This window comes from Cervus canadensis, chromosome 12 (assembly GCF_019320065.1).
Source record: "Cervus canadensis isolate Bull #8, Minnesota chromosome 12, ASM1932006v1, whole genome shotgun sequence".
In the NCBI taxonomy this organism is placed as follows: Eukaryota; Metazoa; Chordata; class Mammalia; order Artiodactyla; family Cervidae; genus Cervus; species Cervus canadensis.
The window spans coordinates 22,702,447-22,719,259 of record NC_057397.1 but is presented as its reverse complement, the minus strand read 5'-3'; the positions used below and the strand labels follow the sequence as shown (position 1 = coordinate 22,719,259).

Here is a 16,813-nt window from a genome sequence, read left to right as displayed (position 1 = left end):
AAAAATAACCATTCAAAAATCAAATAAAAGAAAGAAGTCATTTAAAATTATATAGCGTATATTTCTAAAATAAAACCTAAATGACTTTCCTGTCTTAGCAACAACAGATGAGACAGGCCAGGTGCAGCACATGGACTCCTGAGCAGCACATCATGCTGATGATGGGGGCTTTATCAATGTCTCCCAACGTAATGGTCCCTGCACTAGATTGAATAGCACGCACTCAAAAATCACAGCTACTCAGAGCCTGTGAATGCAGCTTTATTTGGAAACGGGGTCTTGGCAGGTGTCATCAGGTTCAGACGAGGTCATATTGCAGTTTTTGTTGTTGTTCAGTTGCTCAGTTGTGTCCGACTCTTTGCGACCCCATAGACTGCAGGCTTTCCTGTCCTTCACTATCTCTTGGAGTTTGCTTAAACTCATGTCCATTGAGTCAGTGATGCCATCCAACCATCTCATCCTCTGTTGCTCATTTCTCCTCCCGCCCTAAATCTTTCCCAGCATCAGAGTCTTTTCCAAAGAGTCAGTTCTTTGCATCAGGTGGCCAAAGTATCGGAGCTTCAGCTTTAGCATTAGTCCTTCCGAAGAATATTCAGGGTTGATTTCCATTAGGATTGACTGGTTTGATCTTCTTGCAGTCCAAGGGACTCTCAAGTGTCTTCTCCAGCATCACAATTCTAAAGCACTGATTCTTCAGCACTCAGCCTTCCTTATTGCAGTAATATGGCTTTAAATCACATATTACAGACATCCCCATGAAAGAGGGAAATTTGGACACTGGCACACACAGAGAGCAGAGTGATGCTTCTAGAAGCCAAGACACGCAAGGACTGCCAGAGACTGCTAAACGCTGGGAGGGAGGATGGAACAGAGTCTCCCAGAATCCCCAGGAAGGTATCAACCCTGCCTTGTTTTCAGATTCCTGGCCTCCAGAACTGTGAGACAGTAAATTTCTTAAGCCACCCAGCTTGTCGTACTTTGTTACAGCAGTCCTAGGTAACTAGTAAAATCTCTAATTTGAGTATTAGAAAAACATTCAAACCTGCTGGTGGAATTCTCCTTCTCATTCCCTTTAATTAAGATTGGAAGAACTCATGGCAAGGTGTGCCCACACATGGGTGTTCCTGGGGTGTGCATTCACCTTCCACCCTACTCTCCCACCTCCACCATTTAACTTGCCGGGGGCACAATTCACTGGGATTTCAGACAGCAAAAAATCTTTCTGCAATGCAGGAGACCCAGGTTCGATCCCTGGGACAGGAAGATCCCCTGGAGAAGGGAATGGCGACCCACTCCAGTATTCTTGCTGGAGAATCCCATGGACAGAGGAGCCTGGTGGGGAAAAGTCCATGGGGTCTCAAAGAGTCAGACACGACTGAGCAACTAACACTTTGAGCTTAGAGCTTCAGACAGCCAGAGATGCATGTGTGTATGTGCACGCACGTGTGTGCACTAAAGCTCTCGTCCATCTCAAGGTGGGAGGTTGGAGCTTGTTTTGGAAATAAACTTGGACAAAGGAAGCTCCCTGGTAGTTAGTTCACAGAAGAAGGACTTGCATTATGTTGAAGCCACCTCTTTGCCAACATCTGAGAGACACAGTTTGTTTGTTTGTTTTGTTTTCTCTTAACTGAACCAATTACCAAGTGGTGATCTCACCAGCACAGGAGACCTACATGCAATGACACTCTTCTTGCTGACCATGATCCTGAAGAACTTAAGCATTTAAAGCCCAGAGACTCCAGACACTGCGGAACAAGAAGGTCTTGGCAGAAGCACAGGGCTGGTGCTCCATATGCCCAGGAGGAGCCTGCAAGAGAGTTGGTTCATGATGACACAACTCAGGGATCCTCTGCTCCCATCTGAGGGAAAATGCTCCAGCATGTGGGGTCAGAAGAATGTTTTCAAGGAAATTTTGGAAAGAGCAGTTTATGAGTCAGGACACAGCCTCAAAACAATCAAAACCATTTGTTTTGCATTTTCTTCAGCCTGAAAACATGTGACGCTGAAGTCAGAAGAGCTGGAAAATCTGCAAGCATCCTGCAGACCTTGGGAGAGCTGTACTTATGAAACGATGCTTCTGGGAAATCAAGGAAAGATGTGCACATTTACATGTAGAAGACAGAATAATTACTCCATTAGTATTATTCATATAACAATGCTCCAAGGAGAAATATCAATTAACATAAATATTAAATGATATCATATTTACTATTACTCATCGAATAGTAAATATGATATCATTTACTATTAGGTAATTAAGAGATTTTGAGAATGGATGGCACATTTTTCTTTGGGTATTTTCTCAACAACTTCATGTAGGAGAGAGGGAACAGGGAGAGACTCTGAGTATTTTTCATCATTACTTATAGATATTTCAAATCTGTGGTGAAATAAGGGCAAAGAAGGAAGGAAAGATGGGAAGGAGGAGGAATGGTAGGAGGGAGGGAAGGAGTGAAGAAAGAAATTCCTCAGTAAATAAAAAGTGTGCATACGTGCTAAGTAGCTTCAGTCATGTCTGACTTTGCAACTCCATGAACTGTAGCCTTCCAGCCTCCTCTATCCTTGGGATTCTCCAGGCAAGAATACTGGAGTGGATTGTCATGCCCTCCTCCAGGAGATCTTCCTGACCCCAGACCGAACCCACGTCTCTTATGTCTCCTGCATTGGTAGGCATGTTCTTTACCACTAGTACCACCTGGGAAGCAAGTAAAAGGTACTAGAAACCAAACATTGGTAGACTATGAAGCCCACATCAGAAGCAGTTGGTCTTCTATGAAAACAGAAAGACAAAGCTACTTGCTGTTTTGATTACTAAAAGGTGGACTCCCGGAGAAAATGAACACCTTTTGTCACGACCACATTTTTCAAGTAAAATTTTCAAATTATTTTTTGTCTGAAAGTAAATGAGCCAATGTTGATCAAGGAGATAAAAAAAATCAACAAACTAAATAGAAACATCCGGTAAAGACTAATGATGTAAGTTACAAATATAGTAGCAAGAAATATAATGTAGAGATTAAGAATTTTTTTGTTTGTTTCTTGTTCTCTGATTCAAGAGGTTGTGTGTGTTGGGGTGTGTGATACACACAAATGCATATGGAGCAGAATCCACAGAAGATGTTGGGGACTCAAGACTTATTTTTTCAGGCTCACAAGAACACTGCTGGGGCTCTGCATGAGAAAACTGGAGGAAAATCTTTCACTCACAGGGGAAGAGGAACTGACAGGTCCCTAATGGTGTTATTTTACGTGATAAACATAATCAGAGGTAGCATTAGAACCACAGCTGATGACAGACGATGGACAACATGATTCTAGTCCTTATTCAACACCTGTTCCCCACAGGCCACCCTGTCTCTGGGGACCAGCAGCACCTACAGGTGCATCAGAAACCACAGGAATTCTGCAAGAGATCTAAAATGTGAGGAGCAAAATGTTCTTAATTTCTCAAGAACACGAATAAACAATAGAGTTGATTCACTCCCTTTAGGTGCCTGAAAGATTCTGTTATTGTTAAATAACCTGACAAATTGTGTGTGTGTGTGTGTGTGTGTGTGTGTGTAATATTTATTGAATGTGATATGCAGTGGCTAAAAAAAAAACAAACAAACCAAAAAATGATTCCATTTAGTTTGCTTGCATTGCAGCTTTGTGAGAAATCCAGTTTTAAATAGAAGGCATGACATCCCTCTTTCATTCATTTTCTCCATTTAATTTTATTTGATTGAAAATGTTGAAGCAATCCATTCCTCTAATGTCTATGGTTAGTTTTGAAAACACATAACAGAAGCATGTTTAAAAAAAGGCATAATTTAAAAAATTTTTAATTATTTTTAGTTTTTAATTGGAGGGTAATCCCTTTACAATGTTGTGTTTCTGCAGTACAATAAAGTGTACATGGATATGTATATCCCCTCCCTCTTGAACCTTCCTCCCAGCCCCCATCCCACGCCTTTAGGTCATCACAGAGCACCAGGCTGAGCTCCCTATGCTATACAACAGCTTCTCAGGAGCTATCTATTGTCCACATGGTAATGTATATATTTCAATGCTACTCTTTCAATTTGTCCCACCCTCTCTTTTCCCAGCTGTGTCCACCAGGCCCTTCTTTATGTCTGTGTCTCTGTCCTTGCCCTGCAGATAGGCTCATCTGTACCTTTCTTCCAGGTTTCACATATATGCGTTGATATACGATATTTGTTTTTTCTCTTTCTGACTTATGTCACTCTGTATTACATAAGACCTCATTCTCTCTTTTTAGACCTAGAGCCTGCAAGATCTTTTAAAAAAATAGTTAAATGTTATTTACTCTCTGTCACGTTTCCATAAAGAAAAAGATGAGGTCTGGTGACACCTCTAATGTCACCATGAGTAGCCTAGAGGGAATGGACTTACAATAAAAAAATTAAAAGAGGACAAGCTATTGTGAGCATTTGTGATGCCCCTGGATATTCTGTTGCTACATTTAAGAACATCCTTTACTTGTTCTTCCCTATTTGCCCTGTGTAGCTCACCGAGATTAGTCAAATGGCTTCTCTTAGACATTATGGACCTTTCTTGCAAATCCATAAAGTTCAGAAAACTACACGTGTGACTTCTCAGGAATGTGGGAAACTGGGAGCCAAACAGGTCTACTTATACATCCTCTAAGAACTGGAAAATACCCTCGACTATGAAAAAAAAAAAAAAACATTTTCCATTTAAGATTTTCCTCTTCATTTTGGGGGGTGATGCTGCCAAATTTCATATACCCATCACTATAATATGTGTGCAGCACTTATATTTAAATTTCCATTCCACTCCCTTATTTCCCTTTCAAATTAGCTCCAAATTATGAATAATGAAGATGGAAGGATTTCTGCGTTTAAAGTCCTAGAAGTAAAGGTTTCAATAGTCAATGTTCTAAAATGCAGTTGACGTCTCTGCATTCTGAGCAAGATTCAGTGATGACTGGTTGGCAGCCAGGTGGGCTAAAAGAGATGTTTAAAATATCATGGGAATGAAATGAATGTAGTCTCTGTGAATCAGGTTTCTCCTTAGACAACTGGAAGATACTAGCTTGTCTTGGACACTGCACTTGAGTGGAAAAAAAAAATACTCCAATGGATAGTTTTCTAACAGGATCAGAAAGTCCACAAGCCTCTCGGAGACTGGCCACCTGACAGTCACCTGAATGGACCAATGCACAGGCAGCATTCTGAAGTCAAATGGTACCTAGCAAGTCCACCTGTGGTCCACTGAAGCTAACATCTTCAATAAATTTTCCAAGAAGTTGTGAGTTCAGGGAAAAAAAGAACTGAAGAGAGAAAGAAATACAAACTATTTTGCAGATATGAAAGAGCAAAAATATAAATACATATATTTTGATTAATTCTTTCTAATAATATCCATGTAAGTCATCCCATCCTCCTTGTGTTTGGAGAAGACTCTCTGGTTCTAGTGACATAAAAACAGGCATGAAGGAACGTTTCAAATACAATTATAAAGTAATCTTCAGCTCTAGAATTAAATCACCTATTTTAAACACTGCTATTGTTGTTGCTTAGTCACTAAGTCATGTCTGACTCTTTTGTGACCCCGTGGGCTGTAACCTGCCAGGCTCCTCCATCCATGGGATCTCTCAGGCAAGAATACTGGAGTGGATTGTCATGTCCTTCTCCAGGGGATCTTCCCAGCCCAGGAATTGAACTTGCATCTCCTGCACTGGTCGGAGGAGTCTTAACCACTGAGCCACCAGGGAAGCCCCTCCAAAGGGCAAAACAGTTGCTAATCAAGAGAGGAGCAGCCAGGAAACCATCTGAGTCAAGATTAATGGGACAAGAAAGACTCATCAAAATTAGGAGACCAGACCACCTGAAATCCTGCACAAACCCTAATCCTTATCAGCAACCCCATCCTTGAGCCATTGCTATAAAACTCTTCACCAAGTCCTTCTGGGTTGGGACACACAATGTTGAGAGGCCCAAGCCTGCCATGGCCTCCTTTGTTAGGCAAAGCAATAACGTTATCCTTTTCTGCTTCACCCAAAGACAAATTCATTTTTACTGCAGCTAATGTACAATAAGGAAAGAGGGAAAATCTAGGTACCTAGCAAAATCAATCTCATATATCTTTGCAATATCAACTCACTTCGACCCTCACAGCTAAATTCATAACAGGCAACATTAAACACACGTTGCTTATATTCTCCTCTGCTTTCATGTAACACCTTGAAAGCTGGGTTCATTGCCCCAATTCCCCTTTAGAACTATCTCCTGTAGTTTTTTCAAGAAAGTTGCCGTCCTCTGTGTTTTTGACATGTATTGATGTCCCTAGTGCTGGTGAATATCCAAATTTTTTCAATTTATGTTAAAAAAAAATTGGGCTTCCCTGGTGGCTTAGCGGTAAAAAATCCACCTGCAATGAGGGCGACCTGGGTTCAATTCTTGGATTGGGAAGATCCCCTGGAGAAGGGAACAGCTATCCACTCCAGTATTCTGGCCTGGTCACAAAAAGTCAGACAAGACTGAGTGACTTTCACTTTCATGTTAAAAACTCAGAGAAGGCAGACTAAGAATCAGTGAAGTGTTTTCAAACAAAATATGATTTAAAACTAACAAATTTATGAAGATTATTATAAAACATAAACAGGAAGAAAAATAATTGATGTTGCTGGTATATGATACACTTGAAAGTTACCCCACAGTGCCTATGCCTCTCTCAAAGCAATTTTTCCAATTAATTCTGTTCTTATTTTGAACAGGAAATACTACCCTTGAGTATAATACATTAGCTATAGGATGTTTCCCCCTTTTTACATAAAGTGAAAGAGTTAGTGACTCAGTTGTGTTTGACTCTTTGCAAACCCATGGACTGTATCTCACCAGACTATTGCTCACCAGGCTCCTCTGTCCATGGAATTTCCCAGGCAAGAATTCTGGAGTGGGTTAACATTCCCTTATCCAGAGGATCTTTCTGACCCAGGGATTGAACCCAGGTCTTCCCTCATCACAGGCACATTCATTACCTCTCTATCATCTGATGTGGTATGTGGAGGTGATGGAATTCCAGTTGAGCTAACTCAAATCCTGAAAAATGATGCTGTTAAAGTACTACACTCAATATGCCAGCAAATATGGAAAACTCAGCAGTGGCCACAGCACTGGAAAAGATCAGTTTTCATTTCAATCCCAAAGAAAGGCAATGCCAAAGAATGTTCAAACTACCACACAATTGCTCTCATCTCACACGCTAGTAAAATAATGCTTAAAATTCTCCAAACCAGGCTTCAACAATACGTGAACCTTGAACTTCCAGATGCTCAAGCTGGTTTTAGAAAAGGCAGAGGAACCAGAGATCAAATTTCCAACATCTGCTGGATAGTTGAAAAACCTAGGGAGTTCCAGAAAAGCAGCTATTTCTGCTTTATTGACTATGCCAAAGCCGTTGGCTGTGTGGATCACAATAAACTGTGCAAAATTTTGAAAGAGATGGGCATACCAGACTACCTGGCCTGCCTTTTGAGAAACCTGTATGCAGGTCAGGAAGCAATAGTTAGAACTGGACATGGAACAACAGACTGGTCCCAAATAGGAAAAGGAGTACTTCAAGGCTGTATACTGTCACCCTGCTTATTTAACTTATATGCAGAGTACATCATGAGAAATGCTGGGCTGGAGGAAGCACAAGCTAGAATCAAGATTGCTAGGAGAAATATCAATAACCTCAGATACACAGATCACACCACCCTTATGGCAGAAAGTGAAGAACTAAAGAGCCTCTTGATGAAAGTGAAAGAGGAGAGTGAAAAAGTTGGCTGAAAGATCAACATTCAGAAAACTAAGATCATGGCATCTGGTCCCATCACTTCATGGCAAATAGATGGAGAAACAGTGGAAACAGTGGCTGACTTTATTTTTCTGGGCTCCAAAATCACTGCAGATGGTGACTGCAGCCATGAAATTATAAGATGCTTGCTCTTTGGAAGGAAAGTTATGACCAACCTAGGTAGAATATTAAAAAGCAGAGACATTACTTTGCCAACAAAGGTCCATCTAGTCAAGGCTATGGTTTTTCCAGTGGTCATGTATGGATGTGAGAGTTGGACTGTGAAGAAAGCTGAGCACAGAAGAATTGATGCTTTTGAACTGTGGTGCTGGAGAAGACTCTTGAGAGTCCCTTGGACTGCAAGGAGATCCAACCAGTCCATCCTAAAGGAGATCAGTCCTGGGTGTTCATTGGAAGGACTGATGTTGAAGCTGAAACTCCAAAACTTTGGCCACCTGATTCGAAGAGCTGACTCATTTCAAAAGACCCTGATGCTGGGAAAGACTGAGGACAAGAGGAGACGGGATGACAGAGGATGAGATGGTTGGATGGCAGCACCGACTCGATGGACATGGATTTGGGTGGACGCCGGGAGTTGGTGATGGACAGGGAGGCCTGGCATGCTGCGATTCATGGGGTCACAAAGAGTCAGACAAGACTGAGCGATTCATGAACTGAACTGAACCCCAATCTGAGCCACCAGGGAAGCCCTTTCACATAACCCAAACTACAACAAACAGTTTGTCTCTGACACTACAATTATTTCTAAAGTCACTAGCATCTTTGTTTTCTTTTTGATTCAGATTTAATCCATCAGAAAGCTAAGACTTTCTCTAATCTCATGTCCACGGGCCAATGTATATTCAGTTCAGTTCAGTTCAGTCACTCCTCACATCCAACTCTTTGCAATCCCATGGACTGCAGCATGCCAGGCCTCCCTATCCATCATCAACTCCCGGCGTCCACCCAAATCCATGTCCATCGAGTCGGTGCTGCCATCCAACCATCTCATCCTCTGTCATCCCATCTCCTCTTGCCCTCAGTCTTTCCCAGCATCAGGGTCTTTTGAAATGAGTCAGCTCTTCGAATCAGGTGGCCAAAGTTTTGGAGTTTCAGCTTCAACATCAGTCCTTCCAATGAACACCCAGGACTGATCTCCTTTAGGATGGACTGGTTGGATCTCCTTGCAGTCCAAGGGACTCTCAAGAGTCTTCTCCAGCACCACAGTTCAAAAGCATCAATTCTTCTGTGCTCAGCTTTCTTTATAGTCCAACTCTCACATCCATACATGACCACTGGAAAAACCATAGCCTTGACTAGATGGACCTTTGTTGGCAAAGTAATGTCTCTGCTTTTTAATATTCTACCTAGGTTGGTCATAACTTTCCTTCCAAAGAGCAAGCATCTTATAATTTCATGGCTGCAGTCACCATCTGCAGTGATTTTGGAGCCCAGAAAAATAAAGTCAGCCACTGTTTCCACTGTTTCTCCATCTATTTGCCATGAAGTGATGGGACCAGATGCCATGATCTTAGTTTTCTGAATGTTGATCTTTCAGCCAACTTTTTCACTCTCCTCTTTCACTTTCATCAAGAGGCTCTTTAGTTCTTCACTTTCTGCCATAAGGGTGGTGTGATCTGTGTATCTGAGGTTATTGATATTTCTCCTAGCAATCTTGATTCTAGCTTGTGCTTCCTCCAGCCCAGCATTTCTCATGATGTACTCTGCATATAAGTTAAATAAGCAGGGTGACAGTATACAGCCTTGAAGTACTCCTTTTCCTATTTGGGACCAGTCTGTTGTTCCATGTCCAGTTCTAACTATTGCTTCCTGACCTGCATACCGATTTCTCAAGAGGCAGGTCAGGTGCTCTGGTATTCCAATCTCTTGAAGAATTTTCCACACTTTGTTGTGATCTACACAGTCACAGGCTCTGGTGTAGTCAATAAAGCAAAAGTAAATGTTTTTTCTGGAACTCCCTAGGTTTTTCAATGATCCAGCGGATGTTGGAAATTTGATCTCTGGTTCCTCTGCCTTTTCTACATCCAGCTTGAACACCTGGAAGTTTATGGTTCATGTACTGTTGAAGCCTGACTTCGAAAATTTTTTGCATTACTTTGCTAGCATATGAGATGAGTGCAACTGTGTGGTAGTTTGAACATTCTTTGGCATTGCCTTTCTTTGGGATTGGAATGAAAACTGACCTTTTCCAGTCTTGTGGCCTCTGCTGAGTTTTCCATATTTGCTGGCATATTGAGTGCAGAACTTTCACAATATCATCTTTCAGGACTTTAAATAACTCAGCTGAAATTCCATCACCTCCACCAGATTTGTTTGTAGTGATGCTTCCTAAGGCCTACTTGACTTCTCACTCCAGGATGTCTGGCTGTTGGTGAGTGATCACAACCTCATGGTTATCTGGGTCAAGAAGATGTTTTTTGTATAGTTCTTTTGTGTATTCTTGCCACCTCTTCCTAATATCTTCTGCTTCTGTTAGGCCCATACCATTTCTGTCCTTTATTGTGCCCATCTTTGCATGAAATATTCCATTGGGACACCTAATTTTCTTGAAGAGATCTCTAGTCTTTCCCATTCTATTTTTTTCCCTCTATTTCTTTGCATTGTTTTGTAGGTCTTCACAGAACTGTTCAGCTTCTTCAGCATTACTGGTTGGGGCTTAGACTTGGATTACTGTGATATTGAATGGTTTGACTTGGAAACAAACAAAACCTTGTGTGCACCAGGACCCAGGAAAAATGAGCAATGACCCCATAAGAGACTGACCCAGACTTGCCCATGAATGTCCAAGAGTCTCTGGCAGAGGCAGGGGTTGGCTGTGGCTTGCTTCAGAGTTGGGGGCACTGAGTGCAACAGTGTCCATATGGGACCTTTTGAAGGTAGTCGCCATTATCTTCATTCCCTCCACCATATTTGGCCTCAGGTTAAACAACAGGGAGGGAACACAGCCCCACCCATCAACAGAAAATTGAAATATTTACTGAGCATGACCCCGCCCATCAGAAGAAGACCCAGTTTCCCCCTCAGTCAGTCTCTCCCATCAGGAAGCTTCCATAAGCCTCTTATCCTTCTCCATCAGAGGGCAGACAGAATGAAAACCACAGTCACCAAAAACTAACCAATCTGATCACATGGACCACAGCCTTGTCTCACTCAATGAAACTATGAGCCATGCTGTGTAGGGCCACCCAAGATGGACGGGTCATGGTGGAGAGTTCTGACAAAACGTGGTCCACTGGAGAAGGGAATGGCAAACCACTTCGGTATTCTTGCCTTGAGGACCCCATGAATAGCATGAAAAGGCAAAAAGATAGGACACTGAAAGATGAAATCCCCAGGTTGATAGGGGCCCGATATGCTACTGGAGAAGAGTAGAGAAATAACTCCAGAAAGAATGAAGAGACGGAGCCAAAGCAAAAACAACAGCTAGTGGTGGATGTGACTGGTGATGGAAGTAAAGTCTGATACTGTAAAGAACAACACTGCATAGGAACCTGGAATGTTAGATCCATGAACCAAGGTAAATTGGAAGTGGTCAAACAGGAGATGGCAAGAGTGAACATCAACATTTTAGAATCAGTGAACTAAAATGGACTGGAATGGGTGAGTTTAACTCAGATGACCATTATATCTACTACTGTGGGCAAGAATCCCTTAGAAGAAATGGAGTAGCCCTCATAGTCAACAAAAGAGTCTGAAATGCAGTAGCTGGGAGCAATCTCAAAAATGACAAAATGATTTCTGTTCATTTCCAAGGCAAACCATTCAATATCAAAGTAATCCAGTGTATGTTAATTACATGGAAACTTTGGACTTTTCTGTCACACTGTTCTTATTTGTCCAGAGTCATTATGACAGTCTTTGTGACAGACTCAGGCTGATACTAATTCCAAAAAGGCATACCCTATCATCTGGGGGGATGTTAGAAAATTCCACCAATGAGAGCCAGATTCAGAAAGGTATACACACAGTGACTCCTTCCTTCCACTGCCCATAACTGCTGTCTGCTCAGGAGAGCTCCGAACAGAGGCAACCTTGCTCATATGTTATTGCAGTGAGAAACAGAACATGTATTCAGGCCCTTTACAGGAATCTTTCTCCGGGGCTTGGCGCCAGTGAACCACCACAAGCCAACATTGTTTGGGTCTTTGAGTCCTTGGTTCTCAAAGAGCGGGTGCCCGGTATTTCCTGGCTCCTGCTCTCAGAGACTTGGCCCTCTGCTTGTAGAAGAATCGGGTTGCAGAGGGAAAGCAGCCACTGGGGATGCCTGGAGAGTCAAGGCGGTTTCCATCCTGGTGGCCAGACAGGATACCAGGGGATTAGCTGTAGCGGACTTGCTGCTGGACCCAGTCAGCTCAGGCCTTGTCCCCAGGCCTCCAGCCAGACAGGAAGGCTGCTTTGCTGGAGAAAGCATCGTCATTTCAAGTAGGCCTCTCTTACCTCCATGTGACCTTGTGGAGCGAAAATAACAATCACACCCATTCCAGCAGCTCCTGGAAAATGATATTCTGACTCTCCATACATGCCCCTCACTCTCAGGAATCTCATATTGTACCAAACACTGACAACTCACAAACCTAAAGGCAGAAAAATCTTCCACCCTTTTCATTCTGTGATGACGCACATTGGCCTCTCTGTGACGAAGGGGCTGATTCAAGTTCACAAAAAGTGCAGTCCATAGTCTTGCCAAAAATAAAACTCAAGATCTGAGGACCTGGAGGAGTAAGCTTGTCTTTCATGTATATTATTTCCTCATGCAGTAGAAGGTTCTGGTTGATTGAGTCACTGAACGATCTTAACTTGATCTGTGCTCCCCAATTGCAAACCCAAGGCAGTCAACGTAACTCCCAGAATAGCCCTCCCCAAATGGAAATCAGGATATTTACCTCCCTTCATACACACACACACACACACACACACACACACACACACACACACACACACACACCACCCCAGAGGCTGCAAATTACACTTAGAAGGAAACGCCAGTGCCTCACCTTGACTCACTGGGCCTTCTGACCCTGACTGCCAGCCTTCTCTTTGGCATCATCTTCTCACTCCCTCCCTTGCCCTTGCTCTCAGGTACCTCCTCCTTCCTCCTTTTCCCTGAGAGGTGGGCTCTGCCCTACCTGGGAACCTTTTACTCTCTCCTCTTCTGCCTGGAGCACTGTCTGTCTCAGACCTCCACGTTTCTCACCCCTTCCCATCCCCCTATCCTGCTTCACTTCTCTTTGGCACTCCCTGCCAAGCGAATTCAGTATCTCGGGTGCATTGCCCGTCTGCCCCACTGGAACGAAGGTAGGGCTGCAAAAGCAGGGTCACCATCTTGTATGGACGCTTCCTTGCCAGTCTGACATAGCAGAGGAGGTGCCCAGCCAAGGCATGGGGGATAAACAAATAAGAAAGCCTGGGTAAGGTTCTGCATGCTGCATGGGTTGCAGGCAGCTCTTGGTGGACCAAGACTTCATCAATCAGCAGTTAATGGTCACACACAGACTCCAAAATTGGTCACTTTGCACCAGTTCAGTCCACCCTCTCAATGACGCTCCATGGCTATATTAAACTCTGTGAAAAACTGGGAAGACCCAGAGGAATCAGGTGGAGAGGGAGGTGGGAGGGGGGATCGGGATGGGGAATACGTGTAAATCTATGGCTGATTCATATCAATGTATGACAAAACCTACTGAAAAAAAAAATAAAGGAAATCAGTTCTGAATATTCAAAATAAAATAAAATAAAATGTGAGTAACAGCAATAATTGAAAAAAAAATAAATTAAAAAAAAAGAAAATACAAAGTGCGGTTTTCCTATTAGCTGTATTTTTCCAGCCATTAAACAAGACCACAGGATAGAGGAAATAGGATCATGTACAGTCATGGTGGCTAACATAACTTTTGACCCCATCCAAGCTGTGTGATTTTAGGGATGCTGTTAAACCTCTCTGGTCTCTAGTGCCTCTTCTAGGGTGGATTGTGTTCCCTCAAAAAAGGAGTCCTCCTCATGTGGCCAGTACCTCAGAATGTAATCAATTGTGTAAACAGGTCTATTCAGAGATAACTGAATTAAAATGAGGTTATTCATGTGGTCCCTGATCCAACATGGGGCTTCCCTGGTGGCTCAGATGGTAAAGAACCTACCTGCAATGCAATAGACGCAGGCTCAATCCCTGGGTGGAGCAGATACCCTGGAGAAAGGAATGGAACCCCACTATAGTATGCCTGGGAAATCCCATGGACAGAAGAGCCTGGCAGAGCCTGGCAGACTAAAAGCCATGGGGTTGCAGAGAGTTGGACACTACTAGATAAGCACACAAGTGTGTGGCTCTGTGGTCAGACTGTGGTGGCTCCAATCCCAGTCCTGTACATGTGACCCAAGTTCATGAATCTTCAGTTTCCACACTTGTTCCACATTTACACGTCCACACCTAGCACACTGTGGAGCTCTAAGGGTTAAATACCAATGTAAGAAAAAAATAAAGGAAAAGAACTTGCCATATCTTCACTATAGAAAACAAGTATTGAGGTTTACACATCACAATAAATTGAGTAATTTGGAATTTCAGAGCCACAGCCACTGTTCTCTCATTCCACAGTTTTAATATAAAGCTGGGAATGTTCTTAGCACTCTGCAGGCTTTTGGTGCATGTACTCACTCTCACAGTCATTGGTAACCACTTGGGAGTGACTCCACACAGCTTGCACGCCCAGACAGCACAATTACAGGGACCGAGAGGAAAAGAAAACATTGCCAATGTGCTCAGCATCCCCAACAACAGCCCACTACCTACACCTCCCAAAGTGTGGTATGACTGGGAGACAGGGCAGGGCGTCTTAACTTGTCTAAGGTACCCAGGATCCCCTCTCCTCAAATTTTTTTTTCCATTTTAACATGTATTAAAGAAGAAGAGCATGCATACCTGCAAAACAGAGAACTGTTGCAACCTGTAGACCAACTTGTGTGAATTTGATTAGGAAAATAACAGAAAAGAAAAATGTGTAAAGTTAAAAACACCTTTCTGGAAATGAAAAAATTTCTCCTAGTTCATCAGCTACCTGAGTCTGTGGAGTAATCAGACTCTGTTGCTGCAAAACAGGACCCCCCATCTGCACATTTATCCGTGCCCCTTGGGCACTAATTTGAGCAAGCTCTGAATTTAGAAACTCTCTGCCTATGGTTTAATATATCAAACTGAATGTGAAAGACATAATATATGATCCTGACTGCTAAATAATTGATGCTATTTATATACATGGTACATTTGGATTTAAGATCAACCACTATTCATATGCTGAAAAAAAGATTTTTAAATGTCACGCTCTATTGATGTTCTTACTTTCATTTCATAGTTGTATAGTTCTTCCATAAAATGTAAATATGGTCCCATAAAACTTAAATACCATCCTTTGTAATTATTACAAAATCCTGTAATGAATCCGGAGTCATAAGATCACTTACTGAATGGAGAACTTTGTAACGTGTGCTGAGGTCAGTGTGAACACACCTTTGTGTGGGTAACAGCACCCTGGAGTTTTGGCTCAGTTGTCTCCATGGTGATTCTCAGTACAGTCTCTACTTGGCTCCATTTTCTTTACTGATAGCAGGTAGTTTACATTCTCAAAATGCCCCATGCATGCACCTTAGTGACTCAGAAGTTGACAGCTGTAAAGTACTAAGATTATCTTTAAAGAGTACAGATTGTCCAGATATAAGAATCCAGAAGGAATGAAAAGAGAGAGAGACTGTAGAAAGGAATAAAGAAATAGTCCATCATATGCCAGAAGGAGAACACCACGATAAAATGTGCCAAAGACACGAGGCTGATGGATGGAGATTAAAACACGGAAAGTTTCTCAGACACAAAAATGTAACTAAACCTGCAAGAGACTTTGTAATCATTGGTTAAATCAAAATCCTTTTTTTTTTAATTTGGAGTACTATACTTGATTTCTGACCTTTACTTAATGCCTTGATTAAATTTCCCCCATTAAAATTTATAGGCAAACTGATTTCTAGCCAGAGTGTTTACAAACAATTTTGCTCAAATTTCTCATCCTTTGATGTATTGAAAACCAATATCACATTGGACACAAAGGCTAAGGCTCAGGATAAAACCATGTCTTTATTAGTAAACCTCTCTATATAACCTTGGGAATCTTTCATTAACGAATTCTTACAATAATCAAAACATTTTTATCTAAACTTTTCTCATCCACCTATCTCCTTTTAGTCCAATTTCATCCATGTGAGATAATTAGAGACACATAGCAGTTAATATCTATTCTTTTATAAGAAGTATGGTAAGAAGCCGAGGAACAGAAGATGTTATTTCTTGCTCAAAGTCAGAAGATGATAGAAACAGCATCATACATTGGACTTCCTGCTTCCTTGCTCCTTTTATGAGACCAAACTGCCTTCCTAGCTAAGGTCTCTTCACAGAAGGATCCAAGCAGAAAAATAAAAGCATCTCGTTAGAGAATTCAATAGATAAAATTTAGATAAAGTTTAAATAATAATGATACAATTCTTTATAACATTCTGATAAGTACAAAAATAAGTAAAATGAGATGCCTTCTCAAAGAATTTGCTCGTTTCTAAAAAGGTACAACTTATCTCAACTTTGTTGCAAAAAGTAAGGCTGACATTTTGGAAGAAGAGTTCCAAATGTCTTCTGAAAAATGATGTTCTAAATTTGGCAAAGTCTTTTTTTATTCCCAACTCATTGATACTTTTTGACTCACCTCAGTTTTCTATATGCAACAAGTGATTTGAAAGTTGAGCCAAACAATCAGTGTAGAGAATTTACTGTAATAGCAATAGTCTAAAAAGGAAAGAGCCAACAGAATCCCTTGGTCAGAGACATAGCTCATGGAACAGATCTGCCCAGCTCTGTGGACTGTGGGAACGTGAGGACAGAACTTGGGTGTTCCTGGGGCCTCAGAGCTGGACTGTGTACCTAGTAGGCTCCCATGAGTTACAAAGGAATACAAAT

The 16,813-nt window shown here is 42.0% G+C and overlaps 1 pseudogene; it reads left to right on the top strand.

Moving 5' to 3' along the window:
- Nucleotides 1–12,293, top strand: part of LOC122450927 — a 29,282-nt pseudogene extending 16,989 nt beyond the window's left edge.
- Nucleotides 12,294–16,813: the final 4,520 nt, after the last annotated feature.